The sequence below is a fragment of the Maylandia zebra genome, linkage group LG2 (genome assembly GCF_041146795.1).
Source record: "Maylandia zebra isolate NMK-2024a linkage group LG2, Mzebra_GT3a, whole genome shotgun sequence".
NCBI classification, from domain to species: domain Eukaryota; kingdom Metazoa; phylum Chordata; class Actinopteri; order Cichliformes; family Cichlidae; genus Maylandia; species Maylandia zebra.
In genome coordinates, this window is record NC_135168.1 from 14,004,705 (window position 1) to 14,020,016 (window position 15,312).

Below are 15,312 nucleotides of genomic sequence, written 5' to 3' on the forward strand. Positions count from 1 at the left end.
ACTCGTTTGATGACAGTGAAACAATCACAGCTGATTGTGTGATGATGTAAACTGTCACTGTTACATTCAGTGTGTGTGACATAATGTTAGTGCAGGCTGATAACAGCCTGGTTCTGTTAGAAACACATGAACGTGTCCATAGATCAGTGTGTGTTTAACATGAGAGCTTCAGCCCTGCTGATGTGTTAAATAAAGACATGCAGGAAAACTGATGAGACTCTGAAATAACTCTTTATATTTATAATGTAACTCTGCATCAAAAGAACAACAAAGGATCCCAGACAGGTTTCTGTGAACAAAGACCATTCTGATGTTTCTGTGTTTCTAACACTTTGACATTATTAGTAAACAGACTGCAGTGAGCAGCATTTATAAAGAGCTTCTATATAAAGATATGACAGCTGTTTGACAAGTTTATCACTCTGTGTTTGGACCTGATCAGTCCAGCTGTTTACTTGAAACATGTTCATTTACCTGTTCTGTTATATTCATGTTCTTGTCTCTGTTGAAAACACATTTTAATGTCCCTCAGATTTTTCTCCCAGATGAATAAATATAAAAATGACACAAACTGACTGCAGCTACTTTTTGTCCTTTCTGTCAAAAACCTTCATGTGACTCATGAGAGACACGTTTCAGCTGTTTGTGACAGATCAGAGGCCAACAAGTCATTTATAACACTTTCCATCATTGTTTAAAGTTCTCAGTGTTTCTGTGTTGCTGCGTATAGGATCTCCCAGCATCATCACTGTGCTGTCCAATCATTGTGTGCGAGGTTACCCTTATAGTGCGATGTGTGTTTGCACAAAGAGAAGCATGTGTGTCAAATATAAATAAGCACAGAACAGAAACAGCTGCTCGTTTCTTCTGTTTAGAGTCAAGTTAGTGTTTTGTGTCTTTGTTTGAGGCCTGATGTCGAGCAGAGGTGTGTGTAACTGCACTGCTCTGTTATATGTGTGAAGTGTGTGCTTCTCTTCAGCATCATCTTTGTCACTGCTGATTCCTTTGTGTCATCATGTGTTGAGAAGAGAGAACAGTTATAACGGAGGAGCAAAAGGAAGCCCTGAAATCTGCATCAACAAGGAAGTGTTGGCTCACCAGTGATCCCAGCAGAGCCACTGGTTTGGCTCCAGTTGTTCTAGATTCAATGATGTTGTTGCTACAGATACATGTCAGCATCTTTATTGAATTTAATATGAAGCAGAAATGGTGTCATTAGGAGAAGAAGAGGAGAACAAGTCCGGCGAGGAGGCAGCAGCTCTTAAAGATGAAACAGCAGCTCAGCCCTGAGCTCAGAGAGCTGCACATGAAAAAGCTCCTCAAGCAGATCCTGTCAGAGGTTTGTCATCAACAGGAGGAACTGTTCACATCATAGGATGAAGATGCTGTCAGCTGGATGAAGAAGGTTATTTAATGCAAACGTTCACACTGAAGTCAAATTGTTGTCGTGTTGAACAGATTCATGTACTGATCGTCTCCAGAATGTTAGAAGAGCTTCAATGAATCATTAGAAACAACTTACAGCTGCACAGCTGTGTCAAACACATCTGTGTGTCATTGTGGGATTGTTGTGTTTCTACATGTGACACACGTCTAAAACATGCACACAATCTGAACACAAACAGGGACTCATGTGTTCCCACAGCCAGATGCTGAGAGCCATTTCCTTGTAGTCCTGTGTCTACATACATGAACCATTAGATGTTATTGGAATGATTGTCAGCTCTGATAGTTTCATGTGTGTTTAGCTGGACGCTGTTTGATCCTCGACATGTTTAAAGGTGTCCAGTCCTGAGACACTGGGGCTGGAAACAGCTGTGATGTCATTGGACTGTCACACAGACAGAAGTGCATGAAGTGAGCAGCCGAGGAGCCGCTGATGTTTTGGATTCAACAGCATTTGAAAGGTCGACACAGACACATTTGCACACAGAAAGCTGAATCTGTCATATGCCACAGTGAACTCACTGTTCAGTGTTTTTCAGGAAGCTTCTTAACTGCCTCTGCTGCCAAACAAGCAGCTGATGTCCTTGAGAAGAAGCTGAAGAAGTCTTCAACAACAAATACAGGAAGTGGACTTTCAAATACTAGATTCACTTTAGACTCACAGAGAAATGACTCAACCAGCTGTGTTTGACTATATGAAAGGTCAGTGTGTGTCTGCACACAGACTGTTGTGTTGGACTGTTATTCAGTTGTCTGCTGAATGTTTTCAAATGTCTGCATCTCAGCTGTGATGAGGCTGGGGGTCATGGGAGGCCACCGTAGCAGCCTCTTCAACATCATGACATCATCATAAATGCTGCTGGACTGTCTGATGGGCTGACGGTGAAAAAGCCGTCGGGAAGGAAACAGAAGACATTTCAGAGGCTGCAGCAGATTTCTTTGATTCGGGGCCTTTTTCAGCTTTATTGGACAGAGCAGTGAAGATAAGTGACAGCAAAGCAGAGAGAAAGGGGGCGTGGCCCGGGTCAAAGCCAGGCCAGCTGCTCTCCACCTCGTGGCACATGGTCACCTGCTCATCCTAGTGAGCTCCACCAGCAGCCCTTTCACACACTTTACACTGTCAAACACTGTGTGTGGACCTCAGCTAACAACAGGCTACATTTAAGTCTGGACTACATGCTTTTATATTGTTTTTATTCCATCAGCAGCTCAACATCATGAGCAGCTTTGACATAAAGACATCAAACTCAAGCTGACTTTAAACTACTTTTAATACAGGGGCTCAAAAACAACAACATCTTTATTATATATCAGGACACAAAGTCATTTCATCTCAAAGGGAAACAGCTTTATTTGGAATAACCAGCACTATCAACTGGTTTGGGATCTCCACCAGTTTCATGTCTTTGCAGCTTCTCCAACAAAGTTCCTGTAAAATCAGCATGTTTGTCTTTATTGGTTTGATAGTGATTGATTATTCAGTCCCAATCTGCTGTCATCTAAAGAACAAAATGATGTTTCTATGAGTCACAAAGCTCCAGATGTTGTCGGCTTCACAAAGAAAACAAAGAACTTAAACACAAAGTGTTTGGAGCCAAAATGTTCCCAAGCTGCTCTTTTTGAAATGGCAGAGGTACAGTGGTGTCTAACAGCACACTGTGGAAGGCAAACATGTTATTGTTGGATGAAACTTCATGAATCCTTTGTAGATTTGAGCTGTTGGAGCCTTTCTTTTCTCTTCAGGTGTACAGATGCTGAGGAGGCAGGTGAAGCAGGTGGAGCTGTTGTGATGCTGGCAGAGGGTGTGTCTTAGTAACTCTGTGAGGCAGAACTGGATCCAACATTGTGGATGTGTTGATGTTGGAGCCATTAAGAGTCTCTGGCCACACTGTAGGATTTCCCTTTGATCCACTGTGGGGGCATTTTGGAGTCTGTCAGTGAAACTCTTCATGTTTGTGTTTGACTCCAGTTTATAGAAACAGAGAAATGTGTCATGCTTTTGTTCGGCCTCCACAAATACACACATTTGTTCATTGGTTGGACTTTTTGGAAGGAGACACATTGAAAGCCATGTTAATAAGATCTTGTTGTTTCCTGTGGATCCGACACAGAGAGTGGACTTCAGACAGAAAGCGTGGAAGAGATTTTAGAGGCCGTGTGTGGCAACAGGAAGTTTCTGTGTGTTTGCTGATCTTACATGTGGAAAACAACACGTGATGTTTGTGAAGTTCTACAATGATCATTGTTCTCACAGCATTTTGAGTGGGAACAGTTCAAACTGGGAGTAGTGGGAGTTATTTACTGATTGAAACAAGCTGAATGTTTCTGTGACGATGAAGATCAGCAGCTCAGCTGATCAATGAACTGACATCTATCAGTCGTTTCATGAGATGAAGTCATCAGCAGACATTTGTTCTGACTGTGTGATGAATGTCAGAACGTCAGGGCTCTGCTTTAGTCACTGCTTGATGATCATTGGCTCATTGTTGAATCCAGGGCCCAGTCTGACCTCTGACCTTTGCTGCAGGTCTTCTGTGTTATCTCCACTTTCATGTCTGATCTTCTGCTGTATCGTCCAAAATAAACATCTGGATCATTTCCAACACTTCAGCAGATCTTTAGTTTGGGCAGTGCAGCACAGAATAACACATATTGTACTATACTGCCCACTTCCTGATCTTATTGGATCTGTGTGTGAGGTTGGTGAAGGAAACACATGTTTACTGAGTGAGTCGCTGCCATTAGGAACTAGTTTTTATATCACAGCCTGGAAATCACACAGGACCATTTCTGCAAGTGAAAAGTCGTCATTGGAGGAAAATGATTGTGTAGTTTGTGCGACTGAAGAATTGTCCCAACTACATGTGCTGCTGACCCTTGACCTTTTCTTTAGGTGCACAGAGGAGTCTGTGGGAACATCCAGAACTGAGGCATCTTGTGTACAAACGTGTTCAGACCAGATGTCAAATGATGTCAGATGTCATCCGTGAATGGATGCAACTGTGGATCGTTCCAATAAAATGAGGCAGTTTTGTAAGTACAAGCCCACTACAACCCATCATCAACATTTTAAATTACATTATACATCTTCACTGATATAAAGCACCACTATTTTAACCTGATTCACTTTTTCCACCCTAACAGTTCATTCCTCAAATCAAACAAGATATTTGACCCTAAAAAAATGCATCAACAAATAATTTTGTAATAAAATATTTATTCTTCAACTTTTACAAGTGAAATCAAACAAGTGTGTTTAAGAGTGAAACCAGAGTGGAAGCTGCTCATATAGAGTCCAACCCAGGCTAAAGTAAGCTGAGTAGAGCAGCACCATCAAAGTGTCGGCTCTCTGAACACGGTGCAAGATCGCCATCTGCAGGACAAAACTAGTTTTTCTCGCCCTCCTCGTCAACATCAAGATGATGTCATCGTACAGCAACTGATTCCCTGTCCGTCTGGAACAAAGCATTTACATTAAAAAGACATTTACAGAAAATACAAACACCAACAACACATCTCATCATCACATGATATTTTATTATTTATTATATTATATATTTTTATTGTACCATCAACATCAACAAATACCAGCATATTTTCTTTGAGATTGAGTAGAGTGGACCTTTCCCTTGGTTCACTTCCTGCTCGCAGCATCAGCTGACCTCTGACTTCCTGGTTAAGGTCTCTCAGCGTTGACTGGAATATCAAATCGGACTCACACCATGTTCTTGTAATGTGGTCATGTCTGTCAGCTGTTTGAAGAGCATCTCTGGCCTAAACACAATAGGAAGAACAACAACACGGCAAAAAAAACCAACACATTTCCATATTAGATGAAGGGCACCGTAACTGGAAATGGTAACATTCATCTGATGCTGCTTTGGATTTATCTTCTGTTTTAGATCAACTTTGATCACTTCGAGCCATCTTAAGTCCGTTTGTTCTTCTCACTCACTAACGTCTCGTATGATTTCAGATCCCTGCTGTTCCCCAGCTGCCCTGTAGGTGGCCTCAGTGTGTCTCACACCATTTACAGATGATTACAGGTCGTTTACAGTTCAAACAGGTCCAACATAAGAAATATGCAGAAAATATCCTGCTATAACAGTTTGGGTCAAAGTGCAGATGTTCCAGATGTTCTGAGTCTGTCTGTGTTTCATGTTAACATGTAGATGTTGGACCAAAGTGAAGCTTTTTGATGTGACAGCAGGAATGTGAAGTGTAACTCTGAGCTGTAGGAAATGAAACTAAACGGACTTTTTCTCCTTTATTTATAGGAAAGTGTAGGAGAGCAACAGATGAACAAGCGTTACTGTAACAGGAAACATCAGAGGACCTTTATGTTCATCATCATCACTGTTTCCTTGTTCTGTCACAAACACACACTTCCTGCTCTCTCTCTGATGGATCTGATTGGCTGTTTCATTCACAGGAGGTCAGGGCGTCACACAAACAGCTTTAACTGCACAACGACACACTTTAAATCATCTGCAGACAAACCTGTGTGTTTGATTTATGAAGAAATAATAAAGACGTGTGTACAGCTGTCCATGAAGCAGCTTCTCACACAAACTCTGACACTTCAGCCACTTTAATTCCTGCAAAGCTGCGTAATAAAGAGCTGTGACTGCTATGAGCTGCTGATGATGATGACTGCATGAAGCTCTCAGCTGAAGCTTCTTTCATTTATTTTAATGTTAATGTCGCCTTTTTAAGTCTGTGTGAGGATTTTAATGACACACATTAAAGGAGCTTCTTTGATTAAAACCAAATTCATGTTGATTTTCAGCCTGAAATGATAAAAACTTTAATAATTCTGTTTATAATCATCAACCTGGAGACTAATGAAAAGTATAATAGTGAAAAAAAGCCTTTATTATTTGAGTAATGCCTGAATCTGCTCAGAGACAACACAGAGGTGTTGATGACAGTTTGACATTAACTGAATTAAAAACAAAGTGCTCTTATTGAGTGAAGAGTTTCAGAGCAGAGAGTTTTGGCTCACAGCTTTTAGCGTCTACACAAAGAGACGATTACGCACTTGATCTGAGAACATCTCCACCTCCTACAAACAAACTCTCCTACGAGCAGCTGTCACAACCACAACAGGCAGAAGACTGGATCCTGCTGCAGGTTAATGATTGATCTAAAGGCAGCTGACCTTTGAGCAGGAACTTGTGAGTCTTTTATTGTGTTTAATGCTCACAGTGCTGAAGCCTGCAGACACACCCACATCATATTATTTGTTCTCAGGGTTGTTCGGCGTGGTGGAGTGGGAACAGAAACTTTCTGCAGGTTAATTATTGATCAAACTAAAGTCATATTAAGGAGCTACTGGCACGGAGTCAGAGCAGAGCTCAGAAATCTGAAATATATCAAAGTATATTAAAGTTAGAGTTTAGAGAACACTGTTTGGTTAGCTGCCTCAAAGGCAGATGACTCTCAATATCACAAGATCAGGTGAAATTTCAGACCAAGGGAAAATCACTGGGATTATCTGTGAAGAGGCAGAAAAGCATAGACCTCGTCTACCTTATAGACATTTTGAAAAGGTAAGAGTGAATCTGTCTTCATTCATCTACATGGAAACATAAAACCAAAAAACAAACCACTACAACAAAATCACACCCAGTAGGGCTGGGCGATATAAACAATAAACGACAGAATCGATTAAATTTGGTCAACGATAGAGATTTTGACTATACCGCTCTATCGCGACAGCGCATGTGATGATGTCATCAAACTGCACCTGTTTTGGTCGAAAGCATCGCAGTGGTTAAAACCATTATCCTCTGCAATTATGCTGGGTGACAGTCACAGCAAAGAGATGAAGCACTTTTGAAACGCGGGGAAAGCCAAAAACTGCGCTTCCTCCACTTCCGTAACATTGATTCAATAATGTTGAATTCTCTGCAGCTGCTCTATTCCCATGTTGTGGCAGTATATTAATAACTAGCCTCGTGTTGTGGATGAATGATCTCAGTTGTTCTCGTGACTGAAGTTTGGCCCGTGTACAGCATCCTGCTATGCGACTGCATTTGTCCCTGACCACCAGAATCACTCACGTTAACTTTTATCGAGTGGAAAAAGAGTTGGGGTTCATCCTCCAGCTTCACTGTGCTAATGTTATGCTAACATAGCTGTGTCGCTAGCAATCACGTAGCACAACATTATATACCAGGTAGTCCAACTTCAGTAACCCTGCAAACGCCACTGCTGTTTAGTTTTCTGTCTTCATTTATGTTGGAAGTGATAGCAGAGCTGTTTGAATTAGTTTCAAAAATCTCAGTCAGAACATGGTATGAAATGTTTAGGTGTAAACTAGCGCGCTAACTTCCTGTTAACTTCTAACTCCGTTAAATTTAATAAATTCTGTTTTCATGGATATTAAACTTAATTGTTACATCTGCTAAAGCAGCAACGCTGATGATTTTATTAAAGATGAAAGAATTTAGACCGTTTTTAACTCTCAGTGTTTGTTTGACTTTGGGACCTGAAGCGGACGGAGTTTTGGACCCAGATTACTCCGTGAAGCTCCTCACTACGGCAGCCGTAATGCTCTGACGATCCATCAAGCAGTGCGGCTTACCAAAGTTGTGCTAAAACATTTTTAACAGATTTCTGCAGCCAAAATCGGTTCGAGGTCACGAAGCACAACCAGAATTCATACATAAGGCACACTCTTGATTTTTGAGAAAATTAAAGGATTGTAAGTCTGCCTTATAGTGTGGAAAATACGTTATACAGAAGAAAAGAATATATCGCGATATATATCGTTACCGCACATGCTTCAAATTATACCGCGATATGGATTTTAGGCCATATTGCCCAGCCCTAACTCCCAATTTATTTACAACATTTGAAACATACAGTGTAGCTCCGTCAAAACACTCCAAGGCCAAGTGAAAGTGCTGAGAGGGAAAAGATCATGATTAATGATTTATTTAAACTCATAACTGGGTGCAGCAGCTGAGCTTTGACCTGTGAGCTGCAGCTTAAGCTTCTTTTATGGTTCAGTGTTTAATGTGTAAACTGTTTATCACTGCAGAGACGCCTACAGGCTATCTACTGTTCAAAAGTGAATTGTTATACACAGTGCAGCAGCTGACCGTTGACCTGTGAGCTTCAGCCTCTTTGCTGGTGTGAAGTGTTTAATGTGACGCAGCCTGCAGACACAGACGACTGCTGACGGAGAAGAAGCAGAGGATTTTCTCTGTTTCTACTAGAGATGGCACGATACCACTTTTTTATGTCCGATACCGATACCGATATCATAAATTTGGATATCTGCCGATACCGATATGAATCCGATATAGTGTTTTTTAATCAACAAAACTGTTTTTTTAAATATCTTGCTGCATTTTGTATAAGTTCATACTCAAGTTTAAAACAACAACTACACTAAAGCTATTCTGTTATACCTGTATGCAAAAAAAAAAATTTCATAGTTCAGCAATACTGATCAATCTAATAAACTTAGACCTACACCATCCTCCCTATTCTGGTATTTTAAAGAGTACTTAGCATAAATATTAAGCAGCCTAACTAATAGGGTTCCAACTCCCAGCAACAACAAAAATAAATAAATAAAAAATAGGGAACCAACCCTCACGCTCCACCTCATGATGCTTAATCGACGTAACCAACCTTAATTTGATGCAGTGTGAAAAAAAAATGCACAGAAATCAATTATTTTTCAAGAAATATTAAATAGATTCAACATCTTTCTTCAACAAAATTGCAGACTGCACAGATGGTACCTTCCCAAAGGAAAAAGTACTATAGCTTACTAGGGTATATATATTAGACTTAATAGTTACTATATACAGTAATGGACTTCTATTTATTTTGCATCAAATTAAAACTTTGGGTGTCAGATAATTATTTATTAAAAGCTAGACATTTTAAATGAGAATAAGAAAGAAAAGTATGTCTTTGTGCCCCCTTTTCCCTGTTAATGCCCTATCAGCCCCCCTGGCTAAACTTTGCTAGATCCGCCCCTGCACAGTTACCAGCGTCAGCTACGTAGAAAAAGATCCTCGAGTAGAAAGTAATAATAAATAAATTCTAACAACAGCTGATCAAGCTTAAACATGCTGCTGTTGTTCAGCCGCTGGTTTCCTCTTTCTGGTGCAAAGTGGGCCAAAAACAAACCAGAGAGACGGACTCGCGACAGAAAAGCCGATCAGCTGATCGTTAAGCAGTTTCATGATTGAAGTAGCAGCAAGAAGAGGCAGTCGCTCCATATATCGTTTGTTAAGCTTAATGCAGGAATGCTTTACAAACATTCAGAGATGGACTTACACACTTGCTTTACTTCTCTCGGGATAACTTTGTCGGAGATGAAATGCCGGGTTGCTAGCGAAGCTCCACATGCTATCCAGACCACCAACAGGTCCCGCATGCCACAGCCGCTCTATCACGTGATGCATACTGCTCCGACGTGCTAACGTTCTGAGGCGAGTTACGGCGTGTTGCAAGTTTTGTGAGGTGCTTTCGTGATATTTAATGGATCGGATTACATTTTTTATTTTTCTCCGATATCCGATCCAGTAATTTAGGTCAGTATCGGACCGATACCGATACGTAATATCGGATCGGTCCATCTCTAGTTTCTACACAGACCTGGTCCAGACAGCAGAGAGCTGCAGAGTGAAGACGTTCATTGGAAGAAGCTGAGTAAGTTCAACGTCCTCTTTGAATCCTGGATCAGGAAGTGAATATTTGGTGTTTAAATAAGGTTTCTGTCTTTGACTCAGTCTGCTGTCACTTTTTAGAGAGAAAAGGAGATTTTAGATTAACTGGTGTTCCTGCTGCTCCAGCATTAAAGCACAGTATAGGTGACTGCGCTGATGCCTGTTTATAATTTCACCAAAGCTAATAAACTGTTGGCTAAATTTTCTTGTTTTCAGATGTAAACAGAGGTGAGAGGAGCAGATAATAAGGATTAAATATTATGCTGAATAACTAAATTCTGCTAGTCTGTGACGTAACTCCCAGCAGCATCGCCTCATTTCTTTGACCTTGACCTAGCTAAGCTAACTCATGTTAGCTTAGCTAGCAGAGCAGCTATCTCTGCTGTCTGTCATGTGACCGAGTCAAGTGTGTGTAGTAGACTTGTTAGCATAGCTAGCAGGCTGAAAGAAGCTAGCAAACTGTGTGAACACTTTGTAAGAGGTGAGCAGTGAAGGATAAGGAGCTCCTCCAAATGCTGATAATGCACTTAACCTGAATTTACTGCTTGTTACATTATATGTGATGTTCAGTCAAAAACAATTACTTAAATTAACATTATTATTAGTAGTAGTATTAGTATTAGTATTTGTTTATTATTCATGACATGGCTCCCTACTGTAGTGGTTTGAACAACTGATCTGTGGTTATTGTGTCCCTGCAAATTCAACAATGCGCCTCAATGCAAAGCATCAAACAAATATTTTTATTATCAAGTCCTACTGGATGAATCACTGTAGCTCTGACAGTGAAGCACACTCATTTTTATTGGTAGTCACCTTGTAAGCAATGTTCCCTCTAAGCTGCGCACTGTTGGCACGGTCTCTGCACAGAGAAAATCTGTATTGAGCACACAAAAAGAATTCTAACCTGAATTGAAATTAAAGTAAATATGTGCCGGTGTTTTAGCAAAGCGGCTGATGTGGAGTGAAGCCACGTTAATGACAACGTGTACAACCATTGGAGATGTGAGCAGGACAGACGGAACAACTGACAGGAAAAGTGTGGACTTTATACCAGTTTTTAAATTGTGTTGATCGACCACGTAAAACCAGAGTTATGATAAAATATCTGCAATGTTTGGTTTTCTTCCTGAATACTGTCGTTGTTTATATTTACTGCAGGAAGAAACGGTAAAAACTGCGTTTTATAAGGAAAACGCTCGAAAGCCTGTGAGCAAAAACAATACCAACCCCCAGCCTTTCCTATTGGTCGAAAAATGTACCATGTCGACCAATCAAAACATGGCATTTAGTTGTTAAGAAACGGAGTGACGGCGGTGTTTTGAGATGTGAGAGATTTGAGACGTTTAGAGCAAATCTTGTGTGGTTAGTGTGTAGTTAGTGTGTAGTGTAGTCAATAGTGTTGTTGTGTGTGTCAGAACAATGAGGCGACTGCTGAGTGTTACAGGTGTTACAGCAGTGACACATCTGCTGCTGTCAGGCCTGCAGGTATCAGGCTGCTGTTCTCCTTCATCTCATAGTGGACAGAAATTATTTTTTGGAGCGGCACAAATAATTTGTGTGGCATCAGATTTGATGCAGAACAGCTGATTGTTCTGTAAATAGTTTGAAATGTTTATTTTTAAAAAAACACCTTGGCTGTAGTTTTTTGCAGTAAACAGCTGCAAAAAACTCTGTTTGCAAAACTCAGTTACTTTTTTGAAGAAGTAACTATATAATTAACTGCCCAACATTGGTCATTATTTACTGTATGTTGCAGACAGAGTTACAGACTCTCTCCCAGACCACAGACTCATAATACAAGTCAGAGCTTTATTTAAAGAAAGTTGTGTTTTCAAAATTGAAGTTCAAGTTATTTTTCCTTCCAATAGTGTTAACATGCTACAGGTCATGAACAAGATTTTCTTTTTTAACTTTCATTGTAAGTGGGCTAAAGCAGTTAATTAAAAGTAGTTTAACAGAAATGTAAACGCTGTAAATTGATTATTTTAATAAACATGTAACTTGGATGGATTCGACGCTGGCGTGACCACAGTGCACACGTCTAATGTCGCTCACAGTGGATCGCTCAGGGAGGTTGTGTGTTCGCTCAGACAAGTGAAACATTAGAGGGAACATTGCTTGTAAGTGCAAGCTTTAAACTCTCATGGATGAGTAAAACTCATTAGAAACACTGGCGAGCAGTGAGTGAATAACAGGTCTGACAGCAGCAGCAGGGACGGTGCTGTCATAGTTTAACGTGGAGTCTGTCTGCACTCAAACAGTGAAGAGCAAAGAAAAGAACTTTAATGGTTCTGGGTCCCTTTGACCAAGCACTTTGCATTTTTTGTATTATGGTTTATGGTTCTGGTTCATTTACAGTCTTATTTATGCTTCTTTGAGTTTCTTATACTTCCTGTTTAGTTCCTTGATCATTAGATTCCCTCTGTGTCTCTGTGTGTCTCTGTGTGTGTTTGTGTGTGTTTGTGTGTGTTTGTGTTTGTGTGAGGCCTGGTGCTCCATTCTATATTTCCTCAGCCTGTCATGTCTCTCTTGTCTCCTCTTTCCCTCGCTCACTCTCGTCTGCCTTTCCTCCACTCCTCTGTCAAGCTCACGTGTCAGTGTTGTGTTCCTTTGCTGTTTTATTGTGAAAGTCTTGCATTCTTTCTTCAGTGTGTTTCATTTTTCCTGTGAAGGTTCTCAGTCATCCAGGTCATCATAGTTTAAGGAGCTTGGAAAGAAAAGCATCTGGACTTCTGTAAGTTGCTTGAAGATGTTTCGCCGTTATATTCGGATCCTACCCTGTCTGCATTACGCAGCCAGTTCAAGACCAACATTTTTCTAGTTTCCCAAACAGTGAATCAGTGTGTGTCAGTGAATGCATCGTGTGTGCTTCAGGCTCCATCTAGTGGACTGATAGCAGAGCAGCTGATGGCAGCTTCCTCTGCCTCACACTGCTGTCTGACTGCATCCAGCTGACACTGAGATGAAGCAGGAAAGAAGCAGCTGATATTTGGACAGCACACATGATGAAAGGAGGATTTCAGCTGATGTGCACATGAATGATTTGTGTTTCCTCTGCAGGTAGAAAGTGTGTGTGAGCTGAATTGAGCAGCATGGATCAGTGTGAGGACAGAGAGGAGGGAGTCCCTCCCTCTAAAAGCACTCTGTGTGGGGAACATGAGAGTCAGACCAAAGCTCAGAGGTGAGATGACCATCTCTAACTGTCCATGACTCTTCTCCATGTCACAGCTCAGCACTCACATCACTGCTGCATCATTATTCACAGGAACCAGCCTGGACCTCCACCCAGCTCTGTGTCCCGTGAAAGTAACTCAGTCAAAGATGTCATTAAGAGATTTGAGCAAAGACAGTCAGCTGAGAAAAGGTAAGCTAACACCAATAATATCAGCTGATATGTGATGAGAATTTTACTGAAGATTTATAACTTTTTCAGGATCCATCAGAGACTCAAACCTGGACCTCGACCCAGCTCTGTGTCCTTACAGAGTGACCGGTCTAAAGGTCATCCCATTGATTTTAAAGTCCAGCCTGTGTCTGCTGCAGAGAGGTGAGCTGTTAGTAACAAGAACTCTCTGATTTAAATGATTTGATGTTTCCTGGTTTCTAAAATGCATCTCTGTAGGAGAGCAGTGTCTCAAAGGACACACAGGCTCAGCTGTAACTGTCATTTCATCTGGTTTAAGACACATTTGGACCCTCACAGTCACGTCTCCATCCCGCTTTTATTAATTAACTTCCTGTTGCTTACAGATGACAGGAACACAAAGTGTTTGTGCCACGTGATGCTACAGGAATTGTTTAAATGTCCATGATGGTTTTTCACAGGAACCAGCCTGGACCTCCACCCAGCTCTGTGTCCTTACAGAGTGACTGGTCTAAAGATCTTCCCATTCATTTTAAAGTCCAGCCTGTGTCTGCTGCAGAGAGGTGAGCTGTTAGTAACATGAACTCTTTGATTAAACTGCTTGATGTTGTTGGATATAAACTACAAACACGTCGTTCCCTCAGTCCCATTTAAACTGTCTTTTAAAACAAGCCTTTGGTTTCTAAACAACTGAAAACCCACTTCAGCAAACAGGAAGTGATCAGAGCGTCCGTCCACTTCCTGTCAGGCCCTGCAAACATTTCATATTGAAGAAAAGTAGTTGACATCTCACATTTTTACTCCGCCACATTCAACCATTTTGACATTTTACAGCATGAAACTCTTGTCACATGACTCCTGTTATGTTATAGAGTCATGTGACCACCAGGGAGGGATTTGTATGGATGAAACACATTCAAATCAATCTGATTCATCAATGGAAACATTTTTGGTGTAAATGCAGCAACACTGAAAACGCTGAAGATAAAAACACAACAGATGAAATATGAACAAATCGAGGCTTTGAATACACGTGTGTGTGTTTGAGACACAGAGATAAATGGATTGTGTGTCTGTCCTATTGCTGCGTGAGGGTTTTATTGTAGATTTTGTGCGTGTACACTTTTGACCACGAAGGTGTTGAAAGGGCGTAAAACAGTTGGAGGCACCAGAGTGAACACTAGTGCTGTCAGTAGATTAAAAATGACTAATTAATGACACAATCTTCTGTCATTAATCCTGATTAATCACAATTACTTGATCAATAGCTGCAGTTACATTTTTCAACTTTATATTTAAGCCTGTAACAGACGTTTACACCATATAATGAAGTCAATGCAGAATAAACACAAAGAATGTTAAACGCTTCAATTCAAAGAGACTTTGAATAGTTTTCAGTCTTTAACTCAGCTTCTCTGCTGTAAATACAACTTTGTAACAAACATATATACTAAAAGCTAAGTGTGCACTAATATATAATAATATATAATCTATGTTACTGCTGTTAATGAAAATGTTTAATCAGACTCATCACAGGGTTACTGTGGATTCATTTGGATTAATCACCATTAAACATCATTTTTAATGTAAACGAATCAAAGTTCATTTCATGAGCAAACAGACTCGAGAGAAAAGGGCAAATTTACACACTTAACATGTTTATTGAACATGTAAACATTGATTAACCTCCTGAATGAGCCGACCCCCCCAGGGACAGTCCTGCATGCTAATGATGGGCTCTGCTCTGTACCTGCAGGATTCTGTCAGCCACAAACTCCTCAGCTGATCCTGAATCTGAGCCCA

At 40.7% G+C, this 15,312-nt stretch overlaps 1 long non-coding RNA gene across 1 annotated transcript; it reads left to right on the forward strand.

The window, feature by feature from the left end:
* The first annotated feature begins 10,070 nt into the window (after window positions 1-10,070).
* On the forward strand, window positions 10,071-13,686 carry LOC143413601 (uncharacterized). The gene is made up of 4 exons (XR_013094209.1): window positions 10,071-10,125; window positions 13,206-13,326; window positions 13,411-13,509; window positions 13,579-13,686. It is a non-coding gene; the product is annotated as an uncharacterized LOC143413601 (long non-coding RNA).
* Window positions 13,687-15,312: the final 1,626 nt, after the last annotated feature.